A 19,144-nucleotide genomic window follows, 5' to 3' on the forward strand; every position below is an offset into this window, starting at 1 on the left:
AGAATATAAAACATGTTTTTAGTTTTTGCCCCTTTTTTTGTCAAGTACATAACTCCACATGTGTTCATTCATAGTTTTGATGCCTTCAGTGACTATCTACGATTTAAATTGTCATGAAAATAAAGAAAACGCATTGAATGAGGAGAAGGTGTGTCCAAACTTTTGGCTTGTAGGACAAAATTTCAAATTGTACAATGGCTAAATTCTCCTCGTGGAGACAACTCACTTTTACACAATCCTTTGAATGCAGCCCAAAATGCACAACAACAATAAATGGTGCAAAAATATTTGAATAGAAAATGTTGTATATGGACTTGCTATATATATTATATTATTGCCTCTTATTTATATTTTGTGGATCAATTTGAGATCGAATGAGGCAGAACTGTCGAAATAAAACATTTGACTTGACTTTCTTTGTGTGCGTGTCCAACTAACTGGGCAAATAGCCAACTGTTTTTGTGTATGTAGGTGATCTCTCAAACGCACACATGGTTTTGTGGGAGGCGACAACACTGCAGACACTCTGGAGTCGTCGGATGCTAATAACACAGAGAGGCCGGTACGTTTCCTTTCATGTGGCACACAGTTGGAAAGGGGAGGAGTGGTGTTGGTGTGTGTGTGTGCGTGTGTGTGTGTGTGTGTGTGTGTGTGTGTGTGTGTGTGTGTGTGTGTTGGGGTGTGGGAGACAAACAAGCGTCTTCCCTTGATCTCAACAAACCAAACCCACAGGTTCAACTTAAAAAAAAATGGTGCCACAAACAACACGCCATCATGGGAAGTTTGTCTTTTGGCGCGGCGGCGCTTGTGAACTCAAAACGTTGTGACGATATAAACATTTATTTTGGACCAAAATGGGGTTTTTGTCACGATATGTGCTCAAGAAGTGCGTTCCATTGGCAGGCTACTGAGAATTGAAATTGCTGCCTCGGTCTAAGTCTGTGTAAACATAGGCCAAAGCTACGACTGCATACTTGCCAACCATGAGACCTCTGAATTCAGGAGATGGGGGGTGTGGGGGATGTTGTATTGTAGCGTCCGGAAGAGTTAGTGCTGGAAGGGTTTCTGGGTATTCGTTTTGTTGTGTTTATGTTACGTTACGATGCAGATGTTCTCCTGAAATGTGTTTGTCATTTTAGTTTGGTGTGGGTTCACAGTGTGTTTTTTCTTGGGAATTAATTCTTCCTTCACTTTTTACCAAATTCGCAGATTCTCTCTCTTGTATTACCACTCGCACCGCTCGGCTAGCATCCCAGCTAACGTTGCCATGCCGCTACCTCACTGCTCCATGAGGGCGTGTGAAGTTGAACGCTATCAGTATGTGTAGTATGTAAGAAGGTGCGCTTGTTTTATGTCTCCGTGAGAACGAGAGACAAGAAAGGGTGACAAGAGCCTGAAGTACGTTGAAGAGGTTCATTTAGCCTATTGACGTGTAGTTATAAAGGGTTAATTTCTATAGGCTAGTAAGGTAAAGTTAGGGTTAGGTTTCGGCTACCTTGCTTCTGCAGCCTTCATCAGGCTGCAAAACTTGTCAGGTACAAAACTTTACCTTACTAGCCTATATAAATCAACCATTCATAAATACAAGGACCTGAAGTGAAATGCCAGCAGCTAAAAGCAAGTGCATGAGAACGTATTGTCGAATATCACAATATTGTCATTTTCTATATCACGCAGAGACAAACCCGTGATATATCGAGTATATTCAGTATGTCGCCGAGCCCTACCTTGAAGTCATGATTGTTGCAGAGCAAAGTGATGACAGAACTGACCGTAAATGTGCTGCAATGATTTCAAACAGAAAGTAAAAGCAGATCAGGGAAGATCCTATGAAAACACAGCGTTATATAGAGTATATTTGATATATCGCCCAGACATACTTGCCAACCCTCCCGCAATTTCCGGGAGACTCCCGAAATTCAGCGCCTCTCCCGAAAACCCCCCGGGATAAATTTTCTCCCGAAATCGAGGCAGAGCTGGAGGGGTCGTGGCCTCCAGCTCTGCCTCCAGCTCCATGCGGACCTGAGTGTAGACAGCCTGTTTTCACGTCCGCTTTCCCACGATCCAAACAACGTGTCTGCTCAATGATATTATAACTGTAGAATGATCAAGGGCGAGTTCTTGGTTTCTTATGTGGGTTCATTGTTAGGCAGTTTCATTAATGTCCTCCCAGGGCGGTAACAACACACAACAACAGCAGTCACGTTTTCGTCTACCGTAAACCAGTTCGTCTGCCGTTAACAGCAATGTTGTGACACTGTTAAACAGGACAATACTGCCATCTGCTGTACATGTATCACAACACCTCCAGGCAACTTCAACCCTTTACTAATATCCTCCTCCATTCACATCCCATCCCCCCGGATTGTAAATAACCTAATGTAAATAATCGAGGTCTCAAGGTTGGCAAGTATGCGCCCAGAACTACTTAGAAGATTAAGAAGGAAGAAGACACATATTTTGTCTCTGGCAGTTTTATAGGATTATTTTTTTCAATGTCTGCTTGAAGCGTCACAGTGGTGGAACATTGATTGCAGTTTCTAAAACATGTTATTTTCACCTGTACGTATTTTATAACCATCTAATTTGGGGAAAAATTATGACGCGTATCGCTTTTTGATGATGTTCTGGTCAGATGAATGCAACCACATTAAAGGCCCATTGCATGTATATTTGATACATTTCCACAGAGGCCTGGAAAAAAATCGTAATCGCACTGTTCCCACTGACATGAAAAAAATCCGATACAGGTAGCGCACGGGCAAAAAAATCGGAATTGACCCGCAGTGTGAACACAGCCTAGAAGTACTTTTTCGGAAAACCAGCGCAGGTTTGTAAGGCAAAAATCTTCAAAGTGGTTGCCACACCCGAAGAGATATTGCTTCACAGTTGGAGGCACGTTGCCGCCAAACAAAAAAGTTAGCGAGGCGCTTCTTACTTCTTAAAGGCCTACTGAAATAAGATTGTTTTATTTAAACGGGGATAGCAGTTCCATTCTGTGTCATACTTGATCATTTCACGATATTGCCATATTTTTGCTGAAAGGATTTAGTAGAGAACATCCACGATAAAGTTTGCAACTTTCGGTGCTAAGAGAAAAGCCCTGCCTCTACCGGAAGTCGCAGACGATGACGTCACCCGTTGATGGCTCCTCACATCTTCACATTGTTTTTAATGGGAGCCTCCAACAAAAACAGCCATTCGGACAGAGAAAACGACAATTTCCCCATTAATTTGAGCGAGGATGAAAGATTTGTGTTTGAGGATATTTATAGCGACGGACTAGAAAAAAAAATAATAAAACAAGTTAAAAAAATAAAAACACAATTGCATTGGGACAGATTCAGATGTTTTTAGACACATTTACTAGGATAATTCTGGGAAATCCCTTATCTTTCTATTGTGTTGTTAGTGTTTTAGTGAGTTTAACAGTACCTGATAGTCGGAGGGGTGTTGACGCGCAGTGTCTCAGGGAAGTCAACGGCAGCTGCATGGGCGGCACAAGCTCAGCTGATGACCAGTAAGAAGCGACTTTTTACCACAATTTTCTCACCGAAAACTGTTGGTTGACATTCGGTTGGGATCCATGTTCGCTGTGATCCATAGTAAAGTTTCACCTCCGTGAATTTTAAACAAGGAATCACCGTGTGTTTGTGTGGCTAAGGGCTAAAGCTTCCCAACTCCATTTTTCTACTTTGACTTCTCCAATATTAATTGAACAATTTGCAAAAGATTCAGCAACACAGATGTCCAAAATACTGTGTAATTATGCCGTTAAAGCAGACGACTTTTAGCTGTGTTTGTGTGCAGCGCTCATATTTCCTAACAGTCCGTGACGTCATCATTACGCGACGTTTTCAAGAAAAAACTCCCAGGAAATTTAAAAGTGCAATTTAGTAAACTAAAAAGGCCGTATTGGCATGTGTTGCAATGTTAATATTTCATCATTGATATATAAACTATCAGACTGCGTGGTGGGTAGTAGTGGGTTTCAGTAGGCCTTTAAGATGAGACCGGGGCTTGCGTGTAGTGACATGATTGATTGATTGATTGATTGATTGAGACTTTTATTATTAGATTGCACAGTACAGTACATATTCCGTACAATTGACCACTAAATGGTAACACCCGAATAAGTTTTTCAACTTGTTACAACCAACAACGAAGCATTTTCGAAACACCGGGTCGGATATTGACCATGTCTTTGTTCGAACTACAGCTCACAGTTACGTAAATTAAAAATGACAGACCCCGCGCAAGGATGTTTGGCTAAATCTCTACCGGATAATCAGCTGACGCCACACTCAAACAAAATTCCAAACAGACCGTTTGGAGGAAGTAAATTACTTTTCTACCCCCTTTTTAAGGAGCCCAAAGCGCTTTGACTGTATTTCCACATTAGGAAGGAAGGCACGATTATTTTTTATAAATATCTATGCAAAGACTCCACGCTTTGATTTCAGATTTTCGGGACTCACGCAGATCCCCTATACACATGGACGGGTACCATCGGGTTACAAAAGTTGGTTTTGCAAGATAGGGCACTTTTGATTCACACGCACTCACAGAATCATTCTGTCAGCCATTTAACGCGTTATGGACTCACTCTCCTCATGTGGAGAAGAAAGGACAGAATACACTCATAGCTGAAGAACATCCAACAGGCCATCAATAAAGAATACACGGAAATCTACCAGCAGTCACGGGCTCCGAAAGGCCGAAACAGAGGACTTCAGTGGCTTCAGCATGCAAGAAGAAGAGAAGGACCAAGAACATGCTCAGCGACTTCACCGGTACTGTATGTTGTGTTACAATTACATTTTGTGAGTGTAAATATTTCATGCTTCAATGTGCACCTATGGTCTTTAGACTTGTGCAGCCATTATATGTACTGTGCAAAATGAAATTAGGGTGTGGCCTAAATTTAGGAGCGCTTTTTTGACCGGAATTTTCTCTATATGTATTTCATCATAATTATTCCCTATAAAATTTATTTTTGTTCATATTTTTTGGAGTGCCAGGAACAGCCTATAAGGATTTCCATGAAAAATGTTTGGTTTTTTAGTACGGTTTGGACGTGACTGGACCTTTTGTTAAAGATTACGACTGTACTGAATATCCTTTTCCTCGTGTTCAAAGCCAGTCCTTCTTGTCCAACCAGTGTCACAAAGTAAAAATATAATCATTGGAACCGAGGTCTTTTGTGCAACCGTGGACGAGAGCTTTCCCAAAAGTTTAGACCCTTACCTTCCTTCATTTCGTCCTGACATCATTCGGGTCTGACACCAGGAGTGCAAGAGGCGTGGCCTAGAAGGACACCTGCCATGTTCATTAAGGACGTGCCTTCCTGCGCTGAGCCCTCTGCTTCCAGGTGTCAGAGAGGAATGTGTCTGAACATCTTCAAGGGAGCTGACAGGGACTTGTAGTGACCTGTGGCTGCTTCCCCTCACAGGAAACGTGGTTTTTCCACCCAAGTTTGGGTTCTGGCTGACGGAACATGACTCAACTGATCAAACGTCGTTTTGATTTCTTTTCATTCCGATAGTTTTGGAATGGAATGTTATTGTCATTGCACTTAAAAAATACAACAAAAATTACATGTTCCGTTTAACCTGTCCAAGATCTAAATGATGTACTAAAATACAACTAATTGCAGATTTTACAGTCCGTCATTAATTTAGTTCGCCAAATGGGAGTCATTAATTACAAACCCCGTTTCCATAAAAGTTGGGAAATTGTGTTAGATGTAAATATAAACGGAATACAGTGATTTGCAAATCATTTTCAACCCATATTCAGTTGAATATGCTACAAAGACAACATATTTGATGTTCAAACTGATAAACATTTTTTGTTGTTGCAAATAATCATTAACTTTAGAATTTGGTGCCAGCAACACACGACAAAGAAGTTGGGAAAGGTGGCAATAAATACGGAAAAATTTGAGGAATGCTCATCAAACACTTATATGTAACATCCCACAGGTTTGCAGGCTAATTGGGAACAGGTGGGTGCCATGATTGGTTATAAAAGCAGTTTACATGAAATGCTAAGTAATACACAAACAAGGATGGGGCGTGGGTCACCACTTTGTAAGCAAATTGTCGAACAGTTTTAGAACGACATTTCTCAACGTGCTATTGCAAGGAATTTAGGGATTTTACCATCTACGGTCCGTAAAATCATCAAAAAGTTCAGAGAATCTGGAGAAATCACTGCACGTAAACGATGGTATTACGGACTTTTGATCCCTCAGGCGGTACTGCATCAAAAACCGACATCAGTGTGTAAAGGATATCACCACATGGGCTCAGGAACACTTCATAAAACCACTGTCAGTAACTACAGTTGGTCGCTACATCTGTAAGTGCAAGTTAAAACTCTACTATGCAAAGCAAAACCCATTTATCAACAATATCCTGAAACGCCGCCATCTTGGCTGGGCCCGATCTCACCTAAGATGGACTGATGCAAAGTGGAAAGGGGTTTTGTGGTCTGACGAGTCCACATTTCAAATTATATTTGGAAAAAGATGACGTGGTGTCCTCCAGAACAAAGAGGAAATTAACCTTTCGGATTGTTATAGGCGCAAAGTTCAAAAGCCAGCATCTGTGATGGTATGGGGGGGTATTAGTACCCAAGGCATGGGTAACTTACACATCTGTGAAGGCACCATTAATGTTGAAAGGTCCATACAGGTTTTGGAACAACATGTTGTCATCCAAGCAACGTTATCATGGACGCCCCTGCTTATTACAGCAAGACAAGTGTTACAACAGCGTGGCTTCGTAAAAAAAAGAGTGCGGGTACTTTCCTGGCCCGCCTGCAGTCCAGACTTGTCTCCCATCGAAAAATGTGTGGTGCATTATGAAGTGTAAAATACGACAGCGGAGACCCCGGACTGTTGAACGAGTGAAGCTCTACATAAAACAAGAATGGGAAAGAATTCCACTTTCAAAGCTTCAACAATTAGTTTCCTCAGTTCCCAAACGTTTTGAGTGTTGTTAAAAGAAAAGGTGATGTAACACAGTGGTGAACATGCCCTTTCCCAACTACTTTGTCACGTGTTGCAGCCATGAAATTCTAAGTTAATTATTATTTGCAAAAAATAAAGTTTATGAGTTTGAACATCAAATATTTTGTCTTTGTAGTGCATTAAATTGAATATGGGTTGAAAAGGATTTGCAAATCATTGTATTCCGTTTATATTTACATCTAACACAATTTCCCAACTCATATGGAAACAGGGTTTGTAAGTTGGGAATATTGGTCGATCCATTTTAAAAGTGTAACTATTTTTAATACTGCATTGTCGACATCATGTGACATTTAATTATGCTCCATTGATACTCTGAACAGTATTTATTTATAAGACCCAATGCTAACAACTCTCCCTAGTCACGGTGCAAAAAATAAAAAATCCAGCCAACACAAAACATCAACAGACATTTTATCACATGACACAAACTGCTCACTCTTTTTGATTGATTGATTGGTTTGATTGATACTTTTATTAGTAGCTTGCACAGTTCAGTACATATTCCGTACAATTGACCACTAAATGGTAACACCCGAATAAGTTTTTCAACTTGTTTAAGTGGGGGTCCACGTTAAATCAATTCATGGTACAAATATATACTATCAACATAATACAGTCACATAGGTTAATCATCATAGTATATACATTGAATTATTTACATTATTTACAATCCGGGGGGTGGGATGAGGAGCTTTGGTTGATATCAGAACTTCAGTCATCAACAATTGCATCAACAGAGAAATGTGGACATTGAAACAGTGTAAGTCTTATTTAGTAGGATATGTACAGCCAGCAGAGAATATAGTGAGTTCAGATAGCATAAGAACAAGTATATACATTAGAAGTACATTTGAGTTGTTTATAATCCGGGGAGATGGGATGTGAATGGAGGAGGGTATTAGTAAAGGGTTTAAGTCGCCTGGAGGTGTTGTTTTAGAGCGGTTTTGAAGGAATATAGAGATGCACTTACTTTTACACCTGTTGGGAGTGCATTCCACATTGATGTGGCATAGAAAGAGAATGAGTTAAGACCTTTGTTGGATCAGAATCTGGGTTTAACGTGGTTTGTGGAGCTCCCCCTGGTGTTGTGGTTATGGCGGTGTTTGACATGTACTTCGCTATCAGGGAGGTGTAGCGGATTTTATTGACTAGGCTCAGTGCAAGTTGTTTTACTCTGTCCTCCACCCTGAGCCAGCCCACTTTGGAGAAGTGGGTTGGAGTGAGGTGTGATCTGGGGTGGAGGTCTAAAAGTAACCGCGACTCAACTTTGTGGACATTATAAAGAATATCCATAAACCATAACAATTAAAAAAAAAATTACATCCATTTAAATCTATTACAAAGCATGTTGGGAAAATGGCTAAACACTCTCCACACTTCTCCGAAGTTTGGCTTATTTTAGCTGCTTGATATTTCTGTTTAATTATGTTGCTAATGCACCAATTATATTAATTCCTAATTATCTATACATATATATATATATATATATATATATATATATATATAAATATACATATACAGTACATATATACCTATACTGAATATATATATATATACTGTACATACATATACACATATGTTTACAAATATATAAATATATACATACTGTATATACATACATATATATATATATATTATATATATACACATACATACACATATATATGTCATTATTATTGCCTCGAAATGTGCTTGATTTTTTAACTAAAAGGCGTACCCCATGGTTTGCAGAAGCAACTAGAGCTCATGAGTTATCATGTAGAAAGCTGGAATGCAAATGGAATAAAACAAACATGTTTACTTGACCCACTTCCTGGGAAACTTATCAAGGAGCCCTTTGTTTTGTTGGATCCACCAGTGCTAAATATTATAAGCTTATCACTTTCTTCGGGCACTGCTCCTCTGGCACTGTTCCCCTAGCATTCAAAAAAGCGGTTATTCATCCTCTGCTCAAAAGTTTCTCTCTCTCTTTAAAAAGAAAAGCAACCTGTAGCTACCCGAACCGGTGAGCTAAAGGTAAGTAATTGTAAAATGTAGCAATTAAGTCATTATAACAATTAGTACTTGTTTTACAACTTGAAAAGCAGATGTTGGACGGCGAGAAAGGGGAAGTTTATGACGAGCGCTTAATTTGTCTTCTCAGCTAGCAGGTTAATTGGCGCTAATGGAACCAAACAAAATGATTATCGTGACAATTGGTTTGACATCCAAGGAAGGATAAAAATAGGATGATCATTACCGCTCATTGTCATTTATTTGGTTCGAATGTATGTCGCAATACTCATGACATTATTTTTATAAACGTAATGGCACATGTATCTGTCATGATCTATTAGGAATTGCCGTTCCCCCGTTGGAGGTTAGTTACCATGACAGCAACAACACTGTTTTAATCTTGTTTCCTGATGCTGTCAAATCTGACTAATTTAAAAGATCCACTTCTTAAAACAGAGCAAAAGTGTTTATTTTCATACGGTGTTTGTTTTTTTTTTTTTACTTTGTACAAAAGTGTCAAAAGATTTGAGGTTATATACTGTGGTGAATCATTCAGGGCCAGAAAAGCTCTCTCTGATGGTCTAAACCTTAAATTCTCCTATACTATATTGCCAAAAGTATTTGGCCACCCATCCAAATGATGAGAATCAGGTGTCCTAATCACTTGGCCCGGCCACAGGTGTATAAAATCAAGCACGTAGGCATGGAGAGTGTTTCTACAAACATTTGTGAAAGAATGGGCCGCTTCCAGTGATTTCCAGCGTGGAACTGTCATAGGATGCCACCTGTGCAACAAATCCAGTCGTGAAATGTCCTCGCTCCTAAATATTCCAAAGCCATCTGTCAGCTTTAATATAAGAAAATGGAAGAGTTTGGGAACAACAGCAACTCAGCCAACAAGTGGTAGGCCAGATAAACTGACAGAGAGGGGTCAGCGGATGCTGAAGCGCATAGTGCAAAGACTTTCTGTACAGTCAGTTGCTACAGAACTCCAAATGTCATGTGACCTTTCAATCAGCCCACGTACAGTACGCAGAGAGCTTCATGGAATGGGTTTCCATGGCCGTGTAGCTGAATCTAAGCCATACATCACCAAGTCCAATGCAAAGCATGGGATGCACGTCGCCACTGGATTCTAGAGCAGTAGAGATGTGTTTTCTGGAGTGATGAATCACGCGTTTCCATTTGGCAATCTGATGGACCAGTCTGTGTTTGGAGGTTGCCAGGAGAACTGTACATTTCAGACTGCATTGTGCTGAGTGTGAAATTTGGTGGAGGAGGAATTATGGTGTGGGGTGGTTTTTAAGGAGATGGGCTTGGCTCCTTAGTTCAAGTAAGAGGAAGTTTGAATGCTCCAGGATACCAACATTTTTGGACAATACCGTGCTCCCAACCTTGTGGAAACAGTTAGGAGCGGGCCCCTTCCTCTTTCAACATGACTGTGCACCAGAGCACAAAGCAAGGTCCATAAAGACATGGATGACAGAGTCTGGTGTGGATGAACTTGACTGGCCTGCACAGAGTCCTGACCTGACCCCGATAGAACACCTTTGGGATGAATTAGTACGGAGACTGAGAGCCAGGCCTTCTCGACCAACATCGGTGAGTGACCTCACCAATGTGCTTTTGGAAGAATGCTGGAAAATAGTTTTGGTTTCTATGGGGATTAATTGGGTTCACCTGCTTCTGGTTTGTGGTTGGCACGCTCACCTGCAGTTGACCACTTACCAAAGGCAGGTGAACCCAATTAATCCCCATAGAAACCAAAACAAAACCCAGAGGTGCACAAAACGGGAACTAAGGGAACATAACAAAAACATGATCCGGTCCACGGATAATGACAAGTTTGTTTGATCGAACAATAATTTATCGAACATTGAAACTAATCCAGATTATTGGATAACCCTAAAATACTCGTCAAAAAACAAATCCTACAAAAAGTCAACGACAACCATGGGAGTTGTGTTGATACAGACACCTTGTCTTATATTGTTGGACAGTTTAAATGGTTGACAAATAATACATTTTCGACATCAAAGCTGCTAAAAGGATGGTTTATAGATGCTAACCTATCCAAACCAGGGGTGGCAAACTACGAACAGGTGTCACATAGCCCGCATGACGACTTTTCTAAATACAAATATAAACTGACATTTTTAAATGAAAGCAACTTCTGTTCCAAATGTATCCACTGCATGTCGCACTTCAGAGGGGGCGGAGCTATGTGTCGAATTGTCACATGGGGCAACACTTGCATGAATGGACACTAATAAGCACTTATGCTGCTGATTAGTGATAGTTTACAACATGTGGATCGTTACGTTCATGCCTTGATTGAAAAGATGTTGGTAATGTAACTTGTTATATTTCTACACAAATCAATGTTTAAATAATCTATATGACTGGGGACACTTTTTCTGGGTGCACATAAATATGCTGATATAATAAGTAGCCTTTTCTAACTTCATGTGTGATTCATAAAATTTGTGCAAAATCACACGTTTTGTAGTAAATGATGCTTTGTATGTACAGAATAAACCCTATGATGTTTGTACATACAGTGAATATGTATATGTATATATATATATATATATATATATATATATACACACACACACACACAGGATGAAAACTTTAAAATAAAGACAACTTCAAATATATATATAGTACAGGCCAAAAGTTTGGACACACCTTCTCATTTAATGCGTTTTCTTTTCTTTTCATGACTATTTACATTGTGGATTGTCACTGAAGGCATCAAAACTATGACACCTCAGAAGTGAAAACCCTTTCAGGTGACTACCTCTTGAAGCTCATGTAGAGAATGCCAAGAGTGTGCAAAACAGTAATCAGAGCAAAGGGTGGCTATTTTGAAGAAACTACAATATAAAATCTTTCAGTTATTTCACCTTTTTTTTTTATTATGTACATAACTACACACGTGTTCGTTCATAGTTTTGAATAGTGACAATTTACAATGTAAATAGTCATGAAAATAAATAAAATGCATTATATGAGAAGGTGCGACTATATCATATATATATATATATATATATATATATATGTATGTATGTATGTATATATATATATGTATGTATGTATGTATATATATATATATATGTATTTATGTATGTATATATATATATATGTATGTATGTATGTATATATATATATATATATATATTCAAGGTTACTGTGTTTTATCCGTTATACCGTGCTAAATACCAGAGTAGAACGGAATATACGTTAGGTCGGGGAAAACCGAGGCTATTTCATCCCTACAAGCCTGTTTGGCTGGTATCCCTGCTCTTCAGGGGATTTTCACATTTCAAAGTTGACCAAGTTCCCGGCTTGTTGCCACAAATTTCCGCCATGCTTGATTTATCACTAGGGATGTCCGATAATATCGGACTGCCGATATTATCGGCCGCTAAACGCTTTCAAATGTAATATCGGAATTTATCGGTATCTGTCTCAAAAAGTAAAATATATGACTTTTTAAAACGCAGCTGTGTACGCAGACGTAGGGTGAAGTACAGAGCGCCAATAAACCTTAAAGGAACTGCCTTTGCATGCCGGCCCAGTAACATAATATCTAAGGCTTTTCACACACACAAGTGAATGCAAGACACACTTGCTCAACAGCCATACAGGTCACACTGAAGGAGGCCGTATAAACAACTTTAACACTGTTACAAATATGCGCCACACTTGTGAACCCACACCAAACAAGAGTGACAAACACATTTTGGGAGAACATCCGCACCGTAACACAACATAAACACAACAGAGCAAATACCCACAACTCTTTGCAGCACTAACTCTTCCGGTATGCTACAATTTACACCCCCCCCCCCCCCCCCCCCGCCCCCCCGCCCACTTCAACCTCCTCATGCTCTCAAAATGTCTCAAATTCCAAGTTGCTGTTTTGAGGCCTGTTAAAAAAATGTATACACTTTGTGACTTCAATAATAAAAATGGCAGTGCCATGTTGGCCTTTTTTTTTTTCCATAACTTGAGTTGATTTATTTTGGAAAACCTTGTTACATTGTTTAATGCATCCAGCGGGGCATCGGAAAAGAATAATGTGTTAATTCCACGACGGTGTATATCGATATCAGTTGATATTGGTATCCGTAATTAAGAGTTGGACAATATCGGATATCGGCAAAAAAGCCATTATCGGACATCCCTATTTATAACCTTCCATTAACTTTTCATTACTCAAAGGGAATGAGGCGAAAGCTCATGCTTATTCTTTTCCTTTAATTTAACCAACGTCATTAGTGGTGCAAACTCACTAGTAGGCGCTGTGTCACTACGCCAGAAAAGTAGTTCCTCGGTGTTAGCTCCTACAATAACAACGTCGCTACAGCTTGGTCAATATGCAGGACGCTCTGCATGTCAACACAGCGTTGTTGGGTTATATTTTAGAGCGCTTTATAGGCGGAATTGATTAATATAAGTAACTAAGTACATTTTATTTATAAAGCGCTTTACAAAACATAGGTAAAGTAAAACAATAATTAATTCAAACAGGGGTAACATCATAAAAAGGATACGAACTAGATAAAAAATGATCGTTAAAAGGTGCATTAACTAAAAACTATACTAAAAAGAGAAGTTTTCAAATGTTTCAACACAGTCAAGATCACGGAGAGACTGCTGCAAGTTGTTCCAGAGTCTTGCAGCTCTAGCCTGGAATGTCAGGTCTTCACAGGTTTTAAAACGAGTTTTGGGGATCTTTAGAAGACCCTTATGCTAATTCTCTGCGTTGTTAGCCGCCTCGTGCTAGCAGTTTTTCAATATTTGGAACACGAATACATAAAAGGGAAAGATGCGTATTCTTGTCTCATAAGGATTGTGAAAGAGGGTCGAAAAGTGCAATATTCCTTTAAACAAGTATCCATCCATCCATCTATTTTCTACCGCTTATTCCCTTTTGGGGTGGCGGGGGTCGCTTGCGCCTATCTCAGCTACAATCAGGCGGGAGGTGGGGTACACCCTGGACAAGTCGCCACCTCATCGCAGGGCCAATACAGATAGACAGACAACATTCACACTCATTAAATCAATTGAAATAAAAGTATTTCCAGATAATTCTGCAGTGCGAGGCGGGTGATTTCATCACCGACAGGTGTAGCAGCCACTAATATCAAAAGCAAAACACGCTCTTTGTAAACAACCTTTTTCCGACACACCTGGGCGTCGGTGTTGAATGTACCAGAATTAAAAGGCGCGTTCATTGACAAAGAAAATGAAAGCAGAATGTTCCTAAGCCAAAAATAATTGTATTATTTGTTCTTTTGGACCCAATATGTCACAATGTCCAAATATAAGAAAATAACATTGTGTGCAACCCCAAACAAGGAAAAAGGCACATTCTTGATTCTAAACCACATTTTTGAGCAAGTACTAAAATAGACCTTGATAGTATTAAAACTCATAGGAAGGAGAAGCTGTTGCCTTTGAAGTTCCTTATCCCTCATAAATAATAATATGGCTTTATAATTTAGAATGATTAAAAACACTCACAATATTAAAAATTGTAATTCCTAGATATTTTTTTTCCCTTTGGTTCTGTAATTTGATTTTTTTTTTTTAAACTTCACCAAAGCCAAAGTGTGAAACAATAGAAAATCTTCACAGAAGCCCGTTTCCACATGTAATTATGATACAAAATCACAAAGAAACACAATGAGATTCACAAGCGCTGTGGATGAGATGTAGCGCTCGATGAATGAAGTGCAACATGGTGTGAGGCACACAATCCCTGAAAACAGTGCAAATACCCTGCACAGAAAACACTGTATTTGGGCAGTGGGGGTCAAAGGGAAGTGCCCATTATTTCCATAATGATCACAAGCTGACTGTTATTCTTTTTCCCCTTTCTAACATGTCAGTTATCCTTCAGTGCAGGGGTGTCCAAACTTTTTACACAGACAACAGCATAATAAAATCCATTTTTATATTTTCAATTTAGTCTCAAAAAACATGTGCATATTAGTATATATTTTTGTATACCATTTATCCTCAAATTGTCCCATTTTTCTCTGGTATTTTCAAAACAAAGGCAAGGTGCTTTAGTGCTTGTGAAAATCGGTTGCTCCGTCACAGCCAGTCGTAGCCAACAAGTCGGACGTGAGCCATCTTTCTAAAACAAGTTCAATCCCGGGCTCGGGATCTTTCTGTGTGGAGTTTGCATGTTCTCCCCGTGACTGCGTGGGTTCCGTCCGGGTACCCGGGCTTCCTCCCACCTCCAAACACATGCACCTGGGAATATTTGTTAATTGGCAACACTAAATTGGCCCTAGTGTGTGAATGTGAGTGTGAATTTGTGTCTATATGTGTTGGCCCTGCGATTAGCGGGCAACTTGTCCAGGGTGTACGTCGCCTTCCCCCTGAATGTGTCATGTCTGTGATTATGTTTTGGTTTAAGTGTTTTGTATGGTTTTTGGACACTCAGTTCCTGCTTTTTCACTCTTGTTATGTCACCATAGCAACCATTAGTTTCACCTGTGTCACATTTGGAGTCCGCACCTGTTTTCACTAACCAGGTCACTTATTTAAACCGAAAGTCGCCAGGAAATCAGCCTGGCGACTTTACCTCCGATACGGTCCATAGTTATGCTTTTTGCCATGCCACGTAAGTTTTTGTTTTTCATGTCACAGTTATCGAGTTTTGTTTCATCTTCATAGTTTCTGCCTTCGTGCAAGTTTTGGTTTTATTAGCCAAGTTTTTGTACTTCTGCCTTGTGTGCACCTTTTGTTCCTTTTTTTATATTAATTAATATCTCCTTACCTTCACGCCTTGCCCGCTCCAACTTTCCTTTGCATTCTGAGAAAACAAACCCTCGAGTCCACGTTTTGACAGAATGCAGCAGAGATAGGGACACGCGGTAGGAAATGGATGGATGATAGTCAAACACACACTAGGTGTGGCGAAATTATTCACCCCCATACCATCACATCAATCAATCAATCAATGTTTACTTATATAGCCCTAAATCACTAGTGTCTCAAAGGGCTGCACAGACCACCACGACATCCTCGGTAGGCCCACATAAGGGCAAGGAAAACTCACACCCAGTGGGACATTGGTGACAATAATGACCCAGTGGGACGTCGGTGACAATGATGACTATGAGAACCTTGGAGAGGAGGAAAGCAATGGATGTCGAGCGGGTCTAACATGATACTGTGAAAGTTCAATCCACAATGGATACAACACAGTCGCGAGAGTCCAGTCCAAAGAGGATCCAAGAGACAGCAGCGAGAGTCCCGTTCACAGCGGAGCCAGCAGGAAACCATCCCAAGCGGAGGCGGACCAGCAGCGCAGAGATGTCCCCAGCCGATACACAGGCGAGCAGTACATGGCCACCGGATCGGACCGGACCCCCTCCACACGGGAGAGTGGGACATAGAAGAAAAAGAAAAGAAACGGCAGATCTACTGGTCTAAAAAGGGAGTCTATTTAAAGGCTAGAGTATACAAATGAGTTTTAAGGTGAGACTTAAATGCTTCTACTGAGGTGGCATCGCGAACTGTTACCGGGAGGGCATTCCAGAGTACTGGAGCCCGAAATGAAAACGCTCTATAGCCCGCAGACTTTTTTTGGGCTTTGGGAATCACTAATAAGCCGGAGTCCTTTGAAAGCAGATTTCTTGCCGGGACACATGGTACAATACAATCGGCAAGATAAGATGGACCTAGACCGTGTAGTATTTTATACGTAAGTAGTAAAACCTTAAAGTCACATCTTAAGTGCACAGGAAGCCAGTGCAGGTGAGCCAGTACAGGCGTAATGTGATCAAACTTTCTTGTTCTTGTCAAAAGTCTAGCAGCCGCATTTTGTACCAACTGTAATCTTTTAATGCTAGACATGGGGAGACCCGAAAATAATACGTTTGGCTTTTTTGAACTTTGCGCCTATAACAATCCGAATGGTTTTTTTTATCTTTGTTCTGGAGGACACCACAGACTCTGTTTCCAAATATTATTTTAAATGTGGACTCGTCAGACCACAGAACACCTTTCCACTTTGCATCAGTCCATCTTAGATGAGCTCGGGCCCAGCCAAGCCGGCGGCGTTTCAGGATATTGTTCATAAATGGGTTGAGCTTTGCATAGTAGAGTTTTAAAGGCCTACTGAAATTAGATTTTCTTAATTAAACGGGAACAGCAGGTCCATTCTATGTGTCATACTTGATCATTTCGCAATATTGCCATATTTTTGCTGAAAGGATTTAGTAGAGAAAATTGACAATAAAGTTCGCCCATTTTGGTACTTCCTGAAAAAGCCTCGCCTTTACCAGAAGTCGCAGACGATGACGTCGCATGTTGATGGCTCCTCACATATTCACATTGATTTTAATGGGAGTCTCCAACAAGCACAGTTATTCGGACCGAGAAAACGACAATTTCCCCATTAATTTGAGCGAGGATGAAACATTCGTGTTTGAGGATATTGATAGTGCGGACTACAAAAAAAAAAAAAAGTTAAAAAAAAAAATGCGATAGCATTGGGACTTATTCCGAGTTTTTTAAAGACATTTACTAGGATAATTCTGGGAAATCCCTTATCTTTCTATTGTGTTGCTAGTGTTTTAGTGAGTTTAATAGTACCTGATAGTCGGAAGGGTGTGTCCATGGCCGGGTGTTGACGCCAATGTCTCAGGCGAGTCGACGGCAGCTATGGACGGCACAAGCTCAGCTTTTCTCCGGTAAGAACTGACTTTTTAACCACAATTTTCTCACCGAAACCTGCTGGTTGACATTTGGTAGGGATCCATGTCTGCTTGACCGCGCTCTGATCCAAAGGAAAGTTTCACCCCTGGGAATTTTAAACAAAGAAACACCGTGTGTTTGTGTGGCTAAAGGCTAAAGCTTCTCAACTCCATCTTACTACTGTGACTTCTCCAACATTAATTGAACAAATTGCAAAGGATTCAGCAACACAGATCTCCAAAATACTGTGTAATTATGCGGTTAAAGCAGACGACTTTTAGCTGTGTGTGTGTGCAGCGCTCACACTTCCTAAAACCCTGTGACGTCACGCGTACAAGTCATCATTACACAACGTTTTCAAGACGAAACTCCCGGGAAATTTAAAATTGTAATTTAGTATACTAAAAAAGCCGTATTGGCATGTGTTGCAATGTTAATATTTCATCATTGATATATAAACTATCAGACTGCGTGGTGGGTTTCAGTAGGCCTTTAACTTGCACTTACAGATGTAGCGACCAACTGTAGTTACTGACAGTGGTTTTATGAAGTGTTCCTGAGCCCATGTGGTGATATCCTTTACACACCGATGTCGGTTTTTGATGCAGTACCGCCTGAGGGATCAAAAGTCTGTAATATCATCGCTTACGTGCAGTGATTTCTCCAGATTCTCTGAACTTTTTGATGATTTTACGGACCATAGATGTTAAAATCCCTAAATTCCTTGCAATCCCTAAATTCCTTGTTGAGAAATGTTGTTCTAAAATTATTCGACAATTTGCTTACAAAGTGGTGACCCTCACTCCATCCTTGTTTGTGCATTACTTAGCATTTCATGGAAGCTGCTTTTATACCCAATCATGGCACCCACCTGTTCCCAATTAGCCTGCACACCTGTGGGATGTTCCATATAAGTGTTTGATGAGCATTCCTCAACTTTATCAGTATTTTTTGACACCTTTCCCAACTTCTTTGTTACGTGTTGCTGGCATCAAGTTCTAAAAATAATGATTATTTGCAAAAAAAATAAATGTCTATCAGTTTGAACATCAAATATATTGTCTTTGTAGCATATTCAACTGTATATGGGTTGAAAATGTCTTTCAAATCATTGTATTCTGTTTATATTTATATCTAACACAATTTCCCAACTCATATGGAAATGGGGTTTGTGTCAGAGGTATTTGTTGTTGAACCCCAAGATGCAGAGATGGAGGCAGGCATTGGATATGAAGACATTATTTAATATAAATAATAGAACAAGAACAAACAAAAAGCACGCACGTGGGCGGAATAACAAACTAAGGGAGCTAGCACTGGAAGCTAGAAAACAAAAAGGAACTTTAGCATGGAAGCTAGAGGATAGCAAACAGAAAAACTGGA

General features: G+C 40.0%; 1 pseudogene; it reads right to left on the reverse strand.

Annotated features, from left to right (window-relative positions):
- Positions 1–19,144, reverse strand: part of LOC133541814 (homeobox protein Dlx4a-like) — a 110,836-nt pseudogene that overhangs the window by 74,256 nt on the left and 17,436 nt on the right.

The sequence above is a fragment of the Nerophis ophidion genome, linkage group LG23, assembly GCF_033978795.1.
Source record: "Nerophis ophidion isolate RoL-2023_Sa linkage group LG23, RoL_Noph_v1.0, whole genome shotgun sequence".
Lineage (NCBI taxonomy): Eukaryota > Metazoa > Chordata > Actinopteri > Syngnathiformes > Syngnathidae > Nerophis > Nerophis ophidion.